Source organism: Amblyraja radiata, chromosome 1, assembly GCF_010909765.2.
Source record: "Amblyraja radiata isolate CabotCenter1 chromosome 1, sAmbRad1.1.pri, whole genome shotgun sequence".
NCBI lineage: Eukaryota > Metazoa > Chordata > Chondrichthyes > Rajiformes > Rajidae > Amblyraja > Amblyraja radiata.
Window position 1 is genome coordinate 38,452,329 of NC_045956.1, and position 11,494 is coordinate 38,463,822.

The following is an 11,494-nucleotide window of genomic DNA, read 5'->3' on the forward strand; positions in this document are numbered from 1 at the left end:
TCACCAAGGAGTTAATCTTTCGAAGTGAAGCAGAGATTCATTTGCACTACCTCTGTTCTAATATACTGCATTGGAGTCCAGTTGCCTCCCACTTTAACTCTCATCTTACTCCCATCTACCTGGCTTTGGTCTCCCACACTGTTATAATGATACTCAATGAAAGCACGAGGAACAGCATTTCCTCTTCTGCCTGGGCACATTGCTGTCTTACAGATTGAGTACCAATCACTTTTCACAACTTCAAGTAACTTGCTTTATCTGGGTATATCAGAACAGGCCATTTTTGCTGCATGTCATTCATCTGTGATATTGTCCCAGTTTTTCTCTCTCAGATTGGAGCAGTCTGACCAGCTTAGCATGTCTTGCAGCAACATTTGTTAATATGGGCTAAAATAGAGATCTATAAAATGGAGGAACAGGTCATTTGCATACCGGTTTGGTCAATTTCTGTGCAAAGCTGAGAGCTGCAAATTGGTGCCAGGAAGACTAGGTCCTAGATTGAACTGTCAGATAAGGTGAGGTCCAGATGTCCTCACTATTGTTAAAATGTATGAGTACTTTGCAGAGAAACCCAAAGGTGTTACAACTGCATTAGCATGATAGGCTGGCTGCAGAAGGATTGTAAATACTGTCAATAATGTTGCAAGATGTTTGTGTTACTGTTTGATGATTGGCTGAAGTGTGAAGCCTTGTTTGAATTGTTTATACTCCTCAGGAGAATGTTGCATTACTTGATTGATTGACATCCTTCCAGAAGCTTCTGTAGAAACATTGTAATGGGATGCTTTGTAGTTAGGTTTGGGAACTGTCAATAACACCTTAATGTAATCGATATCTGTGATTGGTTTGTAGAGTACCACCCCCATGTAGATCTACCCCACAGGGTTCGATGACCTATAAAAGGTAACCCCCCCGAGGTTCGTTATTGATCTTCTGGAGGAGCGCTTGGGACTGTGTAACCTTTTGGAAGTGTCTGCTTGCACGAGGCTGAAGGGCTTGGACAAGCAGAGACAAGGATCGGTCCCACGGAATGGCTGGGTTTCGTATAGGGAATTTGTTATTTTGTCATAAAATAAAAGATTAGTGGTCCAGTGCTTGACTCAGTGTTTTACTGAACTAGACTAAGGGGGTTAGCTCAAGGAGCATAATTACACATTTACGTTCCTTTCTCTGTGTTTTCAAATTCAAGTTCAAGTTTACATTTATTGACCCATGCACCAATTGGTACAATGAAACTTGAGTTACCATAAGAATAAAAAGAACACAACACACGATAGAATTTACCATGAACATCCCCACACAGCGGAATCGGCATTTCCAATTGTGAGGGAAGGCAATAAAGTTCAGTCATCTTCCTCTTTGTTCACCCATGGTCGGGGCCTCGAGCCCTCCGCAGTCGCCGCTACGGCGGCCCTCTCGCTGGGATGATCGGAACTCCGACGTCGGAACGGAAGAACATTCTCAATGGCTTGGAGTTTATGAATCGGCCACTTCTTACCGGAGACCGCGGTTCCCGAAGTCTACAGGCCAAGCTGGGCGGAGTTTCAACACTGGCGGCCCTCGGCAAAGGGATCCCAGGACAGGAAGCTCTGCAGACCATAGCTCCACGGTGTTAAAGTCGGCAGTCCCAGCACTCTGGAGCTCCACACGGGGACCCATTCTGCGATGGTCCTTCAGTGCTGCGCCGCTGCTGAAGCTGAAGCTCTGGCCGATCTCCGGCAGGAAAGGCCGTGCCAATCCAGATTGGTAGGCCGCGAGGGGGGAGGGAGGCGAAGATGCGTCCCGGAGGAAAGATGCATCCTCAACCAGGTAGTGACTGAGAAAAACTTTCCCCCTCCCCCCGCCCACCCATCCCCCACATATAAAGACTAAAAGACCTCCAAAACAAAATTTTTTGACAGACTAAAAATAAAAAGAAGGATGAAAGGACGAACAGCTGCAGGCAAGGCTGTCATACTCAACGGCGCCCACAATAGGCAAGCTACAGCTGTTTTCACTCTCATTTCATAACTTTTTTTCTGAACTGCCCTCATTTCATAACTTTTTTTCATTCGCCTCTTCTGCCCCCATTAATCCGTCCAATGGGTGATCTCTTCAAACTAACCCCTTACAAATCCTGCCTTGCCTATTCACAGATATTCCCTCTGTCATGTCCATTCTTCCATCCTTCCTCCAACTGAAAACAAGATTGTTTTGATGAATTGTGTACAATTTGAAATGTTAACTTTGGTTTCTTTCCTCAGGGCGGCACAATGGCACAGCAACAGTGTTGCTGCCTTACAAGCGCCATCGACCTGAGTTTGATCCTAACTACAGGTGCTGTCTGTACTGAGTTTGTACCTCCCTGTGACCAGAGATGCTGCCTGACGCGCTGAGTTACTCCAGCATTTCGTGTCTCACTTCAGTGTAAGCCAACATCTGCTGTTCCTTTCTACACCCCCTGTGACTGCATGGGTTTCCTCCGGGTGCTCCAGTTTCCTCCCACACTCAAGGTTATACAGGTTCCTGGATTAATTGGCTTCAGTAAAAACAATTGTAAATTGTCCTTAGTGTGTAGGATAGTTCTGGCGTACAGGGTGATCGCTGGTTGGCGTGGACTTGGTGGGCAGAAGGGCCTGTTTCTGCACTGTATCACTAAAGCCTAAAATATGTTGCTTAAACTGTGGAGTGTTTCTAGCAGTATCCAGTTTTTATTTCTGATTTCCAGCTTCTGTTTTATTTCACTTTTCACTTAGAGCTCCTAGGTTTTCTAATGCTAAATTATTTTAATTCTAATGCTAAATTATTTTAGAAGATTCTTAATTTAGGAATGAAGCATTGATCAATTAGCTGAGTGAGAGTATTACTTTTAACATGCCATACCTTTAGAAAGTAAGTAAGAAACAAACATAGGATATAAAGTAGTTAATTTATCATGGATTATAACATTGACCACATTCTCAGCAAGCATTACGACAGACATATCATAATCATAATCATAATCATAATCATACTTTATTAGTCAAGTATGTTTTGCAACATATGAGGAATTTAATTTGCCATACAGTCTTACCAATAAAAAGCACCAAAACACACAAAAACATTTTAACATAAACATCCACCACAGTGATTCCTCCACATTGCTCACTGTGATGGATGGTGAAAAATCTCTTCCCTCCATTGTTCTCCCGCGTTCGGAGGCCTGGAGAATTCCGTTGACGAGACGATCTTGGCTCCTGCAGCCGGCAGTTGAGCCCTCCGCGTCGGGGCAATAAATCTCCTGCATCGGGGGGATCACAGCTCCCCGCATTGGGCGATCGGACCATGGGTCGGGGCTGGTTGAACCTCTTGCGACTTAGGAGCATCCTGACATCGATCTCTACCCGAGTCTCGTGCAAGGCTGCCAGTTCCATGATGTTAGGCCGCAGAGCGACCGGAGATACGATCCGGAAAACAATCGCATCTCCGTCAAGGTAAGAGATTGAAAAAAGTTTCACCCCGACCCCCTCCCCCACCCCCACATAAAACAAAACAGAGAACATTAACACATACTTTATAAAACATACTAAAAATAACAAAAAAGACGAAAAGACAGACAGAACGTTGGCGAGGCTGCCATCGCTGACTGTGCCACCCGGTGATGGGATATAAGGCAAATTATTCTATTGCACATTGCACTCAGTACATTTGAAGTTCTCAACAAGGCATATGATAGCAGTTTGTTTGAATTGTTTATATTCCCCAGGAGAATATATAATATAATATAACAATTACAGCACGGAAACAGGCCATCTCGACCCCTCTAGTCCGTGCCGAACACATAATCTCCCCTAGTCCCATATACCTGCGCTCAGACCATAACCCTCCATTAAAATAAAATAAAATAAAGAGAATGTCAAGTCAAAATGAAAGCTCAGATGACATCTATATTATGGCAAATATAAAATGCAAGATAGCAATCTGTTTAGGTAAATATCTTGACACAAGGAACTGCATCTGCTATAATCTTGAGTAGATTCTTTGTCTGAAGAATGGTCCCTATCCGAAGCAGTGCCTATACGTGTCGTGCAGAGATACTGACTGGCCCACTGAGTTACTCCAGCACTTTGTGCTCCAGGCAAGGGTGGAAAACCCAGAGGGGGGGGGGGGGGTGGGCAGAGGGAACACGTCCCCCCCCATGTTTTGAGAGGTGGAGGACATCCCCCCCAATATTTTGTCATCCGGACTTTAAAATCTCCGCTTTCCGCAAGTCAGTGGAGGTGGGACTGCTGATAATATAACCATATAACATATAACAATTACAGCACGGAAACAGGCCATCTCGACCCTTCTAGTCCATGCCAAACACGTATTCTCCCCTAGTCCCATATACCTGCGCTCAGACCATAACCCTCCATTCCTTTCCCGTCCATATAACTATCCAATTTATTTTTAAATGATAAAAACGAACCTGCCTCCACCACCTTCACTGGAAGCTCATTCCACACAGCCACCACTCTCTGAGTAAAGAAGTTCCCCCTCATGTTACCCCTAAACTTCTGTCCCTTAATTCTCAAGTCATGTCCCCTTGTTTGAATCTTCCCTACTCTCAGTGGGAAAAGAATATCCACGTCAACTCTGTCTATCCCTCTCATCATTTTAAAGACCTCTATCAAGTCCCCCCTTAACCTTCTGCGCTCCAAAGAATAAAGCCCTAACTTGTTCAACCTTTCTCTGTAACTTAGTTGCTGAAACCCAGGCAACATTCCAGTAAATCTCCTCTGTACTCTCTCTATTTTGTTGACATCCTTCCTAAAATTAGGCGACCAAAATTGTACACCATACTCCAGAATTGGCCTCACCAATGCCTTGTAAAATTTTAACATTACATCCCAACTTCTATACTCAATGCTCTGATTTATAAAGGCCAGTACACCAAAAGCTTTCTTTACCACCCTATCTACATGAGATTCCACTTTCAGAAAACTGTGCACAGTTATTCCCAGATCCCTCTGTTCACCTGCATTCTTCAATTCCCTACCATTTACCATGTACGTCCTATTTTGATTTGTCCTGCCAAGATGTGGCACCTCACACTTATCAGCATTAAACTCCATCTGCCATCTTTCAGCCCACTCTTCCAACTGGCATAAATCTCTCTGTAGACTTTGAAAATCTACTTCATTATCCACAACACCACCTATCTTAGTATCATCTGCATACTTACTAATCCAATTTACCACACCATCATCCAGGTAATTGATGTACATGACAAACAACAGTGGACCCAACACAGATCCCTTTGGCACCCCACTAGTCACTGGCCTCCAACCTGCAAACAGCCATCCACCATTACTATCTGGCATCTCCCATTCAGCCACTGTTGAATCCATCTTGCTACTCCACCATTAATACCCAACAATTGAACCTTCTTAACCAACCTTCTGTGAGGAACCTTGTCAAAGGCCTTACTGAAGTCTATATATACAACATCCACTGCTTTACCCTCATCAATTTCCCGAGTAACCTCTTCAAAAAATTCAAGAAGATTAGTCAAACATGACCTTCCAGGCACAAATCCATGTTGACTGTTCCTGATCAGTCCATGTTTATCCAGATGCTTAAATATATTATCTCTAAGTATCCTTTCCATTAATTTGCCCACCACTGACTTCAAACTAACAGGTCTATAATTGCTAGGTGTACCCTTAGACCCCTTTTTAAACAATGGAACAACATGCGCAGTACGCCAATCCTCCGGCACTATTCCCGTTTCTAATGACATTTGAAATATTTCTGTCATAGCCCCTGCTATTTCTACACTAACTTCCCTCAATGTCCTAGGGAATATCCTGTCAGGACCTGGAGACTTATCCACTTTTATATTTCTCAAAAGTGTCAGTACTTCCTCTTCTTTGAGTCTCATAGTTTCCATAGCTACTCTACTTGATTCCCATACCTCACATAATTCAATATCCTTCTCCTTGGTGAATACCGAAGAAAAGAAATTGTTCAATATCTCCCCCATCTCTTTTGGCTCTGCAGATAGCTGTCCACTCTGACTCTCTAATGGACCAATTTTATCCCTCGTTATCCTTTTGCATTTAATATAGCTGTAGAAACCCTTTGGGTTTACTTTCACCTTACTTGCCAAAGCAACCTCATATCTTCATTTAGCTTTTCTAATTTCTTTCTTAAGATTCTTTTTACATTCTTTATACTCCTCAAGCACCTCATTTAATTATGCTGCCTATAATTATTGTAGATCTCTCACTTTTTCCGAACCAAGTGTCCAATTTCCCTTGAAAACCATGGCTCTTTCCAATTTTTACTATTTCCATTCAACCGAACAGGGACATAAAGATTCTGTACTCTTAAAATTTCAACTTTAAATGTCCTCCATTTCTCTTCCACATCTTTCCCATAAAACAAACTGTCCCAATTTACTCCTTTTAAATCCTTTCGCATCTCCTCAAAGATAGCCTTTCTCCAATCAAAAATCTCAACCCTAGGTCCAGTTCTGAACCGCTCCATCATTATATTGAAGCTAATGGTATTGTGATCACTGGCCCCGAACTGTTCCCCAACGCATACCTCTGCCACCTGACCCGTCTCATTTCCTAACAGGAGGTCCATCACTGCCCCTTCTCTAGTAGGTACTTACATAGAAACATAGAAACATAGAAATTAGGTGCAGGAGTAGGCCATTCGGTCCTTCGAACCTGCACCGCCATTCAATATGATCATGGCTGATCATCCAACTCAGTATCCCGTACCTGCTTTCTCTCCATACCCTCTGATCCCTTTAGCCACAAGGGCCACATCTAACTCCCTATTAAATATAGCCAATGAACTGGCCTCAACTGCCCTCTGTGGCAGAGAGTTCCAGAGATTCACCTCTCTCTGTGTGAAAAAAGTTTTTCTCATCTCGGTTTTAAAGGATTTCCCCCTTATCCTTAATCTGTGACCCCTTGTCCTGGACTTCCCCAACATCGGGAACAATCTTCCTGCATCTAGCCTGTCCAACCCCTTAAGAATTTTGTAAGTTTCTATAAGATCCCCTCTCAATCTCCTAAATTCTAGAGAGTATAAACCAAGTCTATCCAGTCTTTCTTCATGTATTGCTGCAAAAAACTATCCTGCACACATTTTACAAACTCCAACCCATCCAGCCCATTTACAGAATGTGTTTCCCAGTCTATGTGTGGAAAATTGAAATCTCCCACAATCACTACCTTGTGCTTACTACTAATATCTGCAATCTCCTTACATATTTGCTCTTCCAATTCTCACTCCCCATTTGGCGGTCTATAATACACCCCTATAAGTGTTGCTACCCCTTTCCCATTTCTCATTTCCACCCAAATAGCCTCCCTAGACGAGCCCTCTAATCTATCCTGCCAAGGTACTGCTGTAATATCTTCCCTGATAAGCAATGCAACACCTCCACCTCTTGCCCCTCCAATTCTATCACACCTGAAGCAACGAAATCCTGGAATATTTAGTTTCCAATCACTTCCCTTCTGCAACCATGTTTCACTGATCGCCACAACATCATACTTCCAGGTGTCAATCCAGGCTCTGTTCATCCACCTTTCTTACAATGCTCCTAGCATTAAAATATACACATTTAAGAAACCCACCCTCTCTTATTCTCTGTTTATTGCCTTTTTCTTCTCTCTCCCCTACATTTTGGGTCAGAGTGCTACCATTCTCTGCCTGCTGCCTCACACACTGACTGCTAGCTTTCCCAATTCGAGTCCCTCCCCCCGACCATACTAGTTTAAAGTCTCCCCAGTAGCCTTTGCAAATCTCCCCGCCAGGATATTGGTCCCCCTCGAGTTCAAGTGCAACCCGTCCTTTCTGTACAGGTCGCACCTTTCCCAAAAGAGGTCCCAATGATCCAGAAACTTGAATCCATACCCACTGCACCAGTCCCTCATCCACGCATTTATTCTCCACCTCGCTCCATTCCTACTCTCACTGTCTCGTGGCACAGGCAGTAATCCTGAGATTGTTACCTTTGCAATCCTTCTCCTTAACTGTCTACCTAACTCCCTAAATTCTTCTTTCAGGACTGTAGATGGTTTATGCATGCAACCTATAATGTAGCTACCTCATCACCACTAACCACGCCCCATCACATTAGTATAACTGTGGTATCCTCCCTTTGTTCCTCCCACTAGGTCCCAGTACGCCTGAAGGCTGGATGCAGTCAGTGCTGGGACGTGTGTGCCATGTGCTATAATAAACTCCTAGTAAAGGTTACAGTGTGTCAGCTATCAAACCTTTACATGGTGTCAGAAAGTTAAACTCGCGCCTCCCGTTTACCGGTTTTCTTTTATTTGTCCCCTGAGTGCCCAGTGTTGGGCTTCCTTTGATATGGCATCCTCATGCCGAAAGCCATCTCCCCTTGTCTTTGACGCTGACATTGCGGAGCGATGGTCGACTTTTGTGATGGACTACACTCACTTTGTCAATATTGCGCACTGGAATGACCCAGCCGCGGTCAAAGCCTCACTCCTGCTCAACCTGGCCGGTCCCGATGCAATGAAGAGAGCTCAGGCTTTCATCTACGATCCAGCAGTCCTGGATGACAACGGCCAGCCTGTCGAGCCAGCTGAATCTGCCGATGACCCGGTATGTCTTTTACGCATGTTTGCGGAGATTTGCGACCTGCCCTCCAACCGCATATTGGAGCAGGCCAGGTTTTTCTCATGGAAGCAACAGCCGGACGAACCTGTCGAGTGTTTCATCGCTGACCTGCGCTACCTTGCTCAGCGGTGCCGTTTTGAGTGCATGCGCGACCAGCTCACCAGGGACATTCTCGTCACTGGCATGCTCGACCAGAAACTACGTGCCGACTTGCTGCAACGGCCTGACCTAACCCTGACTCAAGCAATGCATGCGTGCCGCATCGCCGAAGTGGTTACCCCTCCGCATGGGCAGAGGGGATCTGACAGCCGAGCCATAAATCTAACTGGTGTTGCTGGACAACGACGTATGCAGGACAACTTTCGCCCTCCATGGCGGCCCGTTCGTACATCTCGAGTCCCGCGCTCTCAGAAGTGTCCAAACTGTAATTATGTGCATCCCACGGAGTCACAGTGCCCAGCTCTTGGAAAGTCTTGCAATTTCTGCAGGAAAATGAACCATTTTGCAGCTGCCTGCCGGTCCCGTGGGAATGTGCCCTCAGCTCCTAGACAATTCCTAAACAACCTTCAGCAAGTTGATAGTGAGATGGATTATCAGTCCTCTGTCGACACTGCCACCAGCTCTGAGCTCAGCTATTCCATGGGAGATGCAAGTGTTTACACTCTCCTCCACAGCCGATCTCGCCTCCCCGATCCATCTGTGCTCATTACTGTGAACAATAAGTCCTTCTCTGCGAAGCTGGATACGGGGGCAAAAGTGAACGTAATGTCAACATCACTGTTTCACAAGATAAGGAATAATGAGCTGTTGACTGCAGATCGCTCTGTTTTGCGTGCCTATGGGGGAGAGGAGCTAACACCTGTGGGGAGGGCGACCTTCCATTGCGTGCTACAGAAATCTTCCCGTGACCTGTCGTTCTTTATTCTGGATTGTGACTGTGTAACTCTACTGCCAGGATCTTGGTCTGGTGTCCTTCGACCGTACGGTCCACGAGGTGCAAGCAGTGATGGATCCACTTGCCGAGTACCCAGACCTGTTTGACGACAAGTTGGGGAAGCTGCCGCTGGTGTATAAAATCGCAACAGACCCATCCGTGGTGCCTGTGATCCGCCCACCTCACAGAGTGTCGTTCGCCATGAAGGGCAAGGTGGAGGCCATGCTGAAGGATATGGTCAACATGGGAGTGCTGGAGGCTGTCAGCGATCCCACCGAATGGGTCTCCACCATGGTCGCCACAATGAAGAAAGGAAAAAATGAAATACGGGTATGCATCAACCCTAAGGACTTGAATCTGGCGATTAAACGGCCCCACTACCCTATGAGGACTGTTGAAGATGTTGCCGCCCAGGTCGGACAAGCCACGGTGTTTTCCGTCCTTGATGCCAGGAGTTCATTTTGGCAAATACCCCTGGACAAACGTTCCTCGGACTTAACCACATTCGGTACGCCCTTCGGCAGGTTCAAGTTTTTGCGGATGCCGTTCGGCATCAACTCCGCCAGCGAGGTATTCCAGCGTTCTATGGAACAATTGTTTGCAGGTCTGCCCTGCGCGATTATTGTGGACGACATTCTGGTCTATGGAAGGGATGTGGCCGAACATGACCGCCACCTCCGACAGATTCTGGACCGCGCACGGCAGATCAATCTAAAGCTGAACCAGTCAAAATGCAGGTTCGGGGTGTTTGAGGTTCCATATGTTGGCCACATTTTCACGGCCCACGGGTTAAAGCCCGACCCGCAAAAGACCAGCGCCATCTCAGAGCTGTCTGCCCCGACAGATGTTACCAGTCTACAGCGCTTCCTGGGTATGGTCAACTACCTGGGCATGTTTATCCCCGACCTCAGCGAGTTGAGCGCACCCCTGAGACAACTTACTAAAAAGGACATTGCTTGGTCATGGTTTCCACACCACCAGCAGGCGTTCGACCTGCTAAAGACGAAGCTGATCAGTACACCTACTCTGAAGTTCTTTGATCTACTGCGTCCGGTCGTGGTTACGTGCAAGGCTTCTCGTTTTGGACTGGGTGCTGCCTGCCTGCAGCCCCATGATGGTGATTCGCTACAGCCTATCTCTTATGCCTCCAGGACTATGACGGACACAGAGCAGCGCTATGCGCAGATAGAGAAGGAGCTGCTGGCGGTGGTGTTCGCGTGTTCAAAGTTTAAGGACTTCCTCTTTGGCACCAGGTTCACCATTGAGACGGATCACCAACCCCTGGTGACGATACTTAACAAGCCTATCCACAGCGCTCCAGCCAGGCTACAGCGGATGATGCTACAGCTACAGCGGTTCGACTTTTAAATCGTATATAAGAGGGGCACCGAGATGCATGTGGCTGATGCGCTGTCCCGGGCCCCCCGGACCTCCTGCGACCAGCACCCCTTCCAGCAGGCAGACCTACAGGTACTGAACGTAAACTTTGTCCCTTCCAAGCAACTCCAGTGCCTGGTTGAGCATACCGCTAACGACCCCGACCTGCAACAGCTTGCTGCTGTCATTAAGCGGGGGTGGCCTACAAAACGGACTTCATTGCCTGCTGGCGTCCACCCCTATTTTCTGGTTCGCGATGAGCTGGTGCTCCGGGACGGTATTATTATCAAGGGACACAAAGTGGTCGTCCCTGCCTCGCTGCATGGGCTGTACTACAACGCTGCCCACATGGGGCATCCCGGGGCAGATGCCACCATCTCGCATGCCCAGGAACCATATTACTGGCCGGGCATGGCAAAGTACATCAAGGCCAGGGTGGCCTCCTGTCCGGATTGCAACTCTCTTGCCCCGCATCAGCAGCAACAGCCGCTTCTACAACAGCCTGCCCCTGACATGTCCTGGTCTTCACTGGCTGCCGATATTTTCGACTGGCGTGGGAAGCAGTACCTT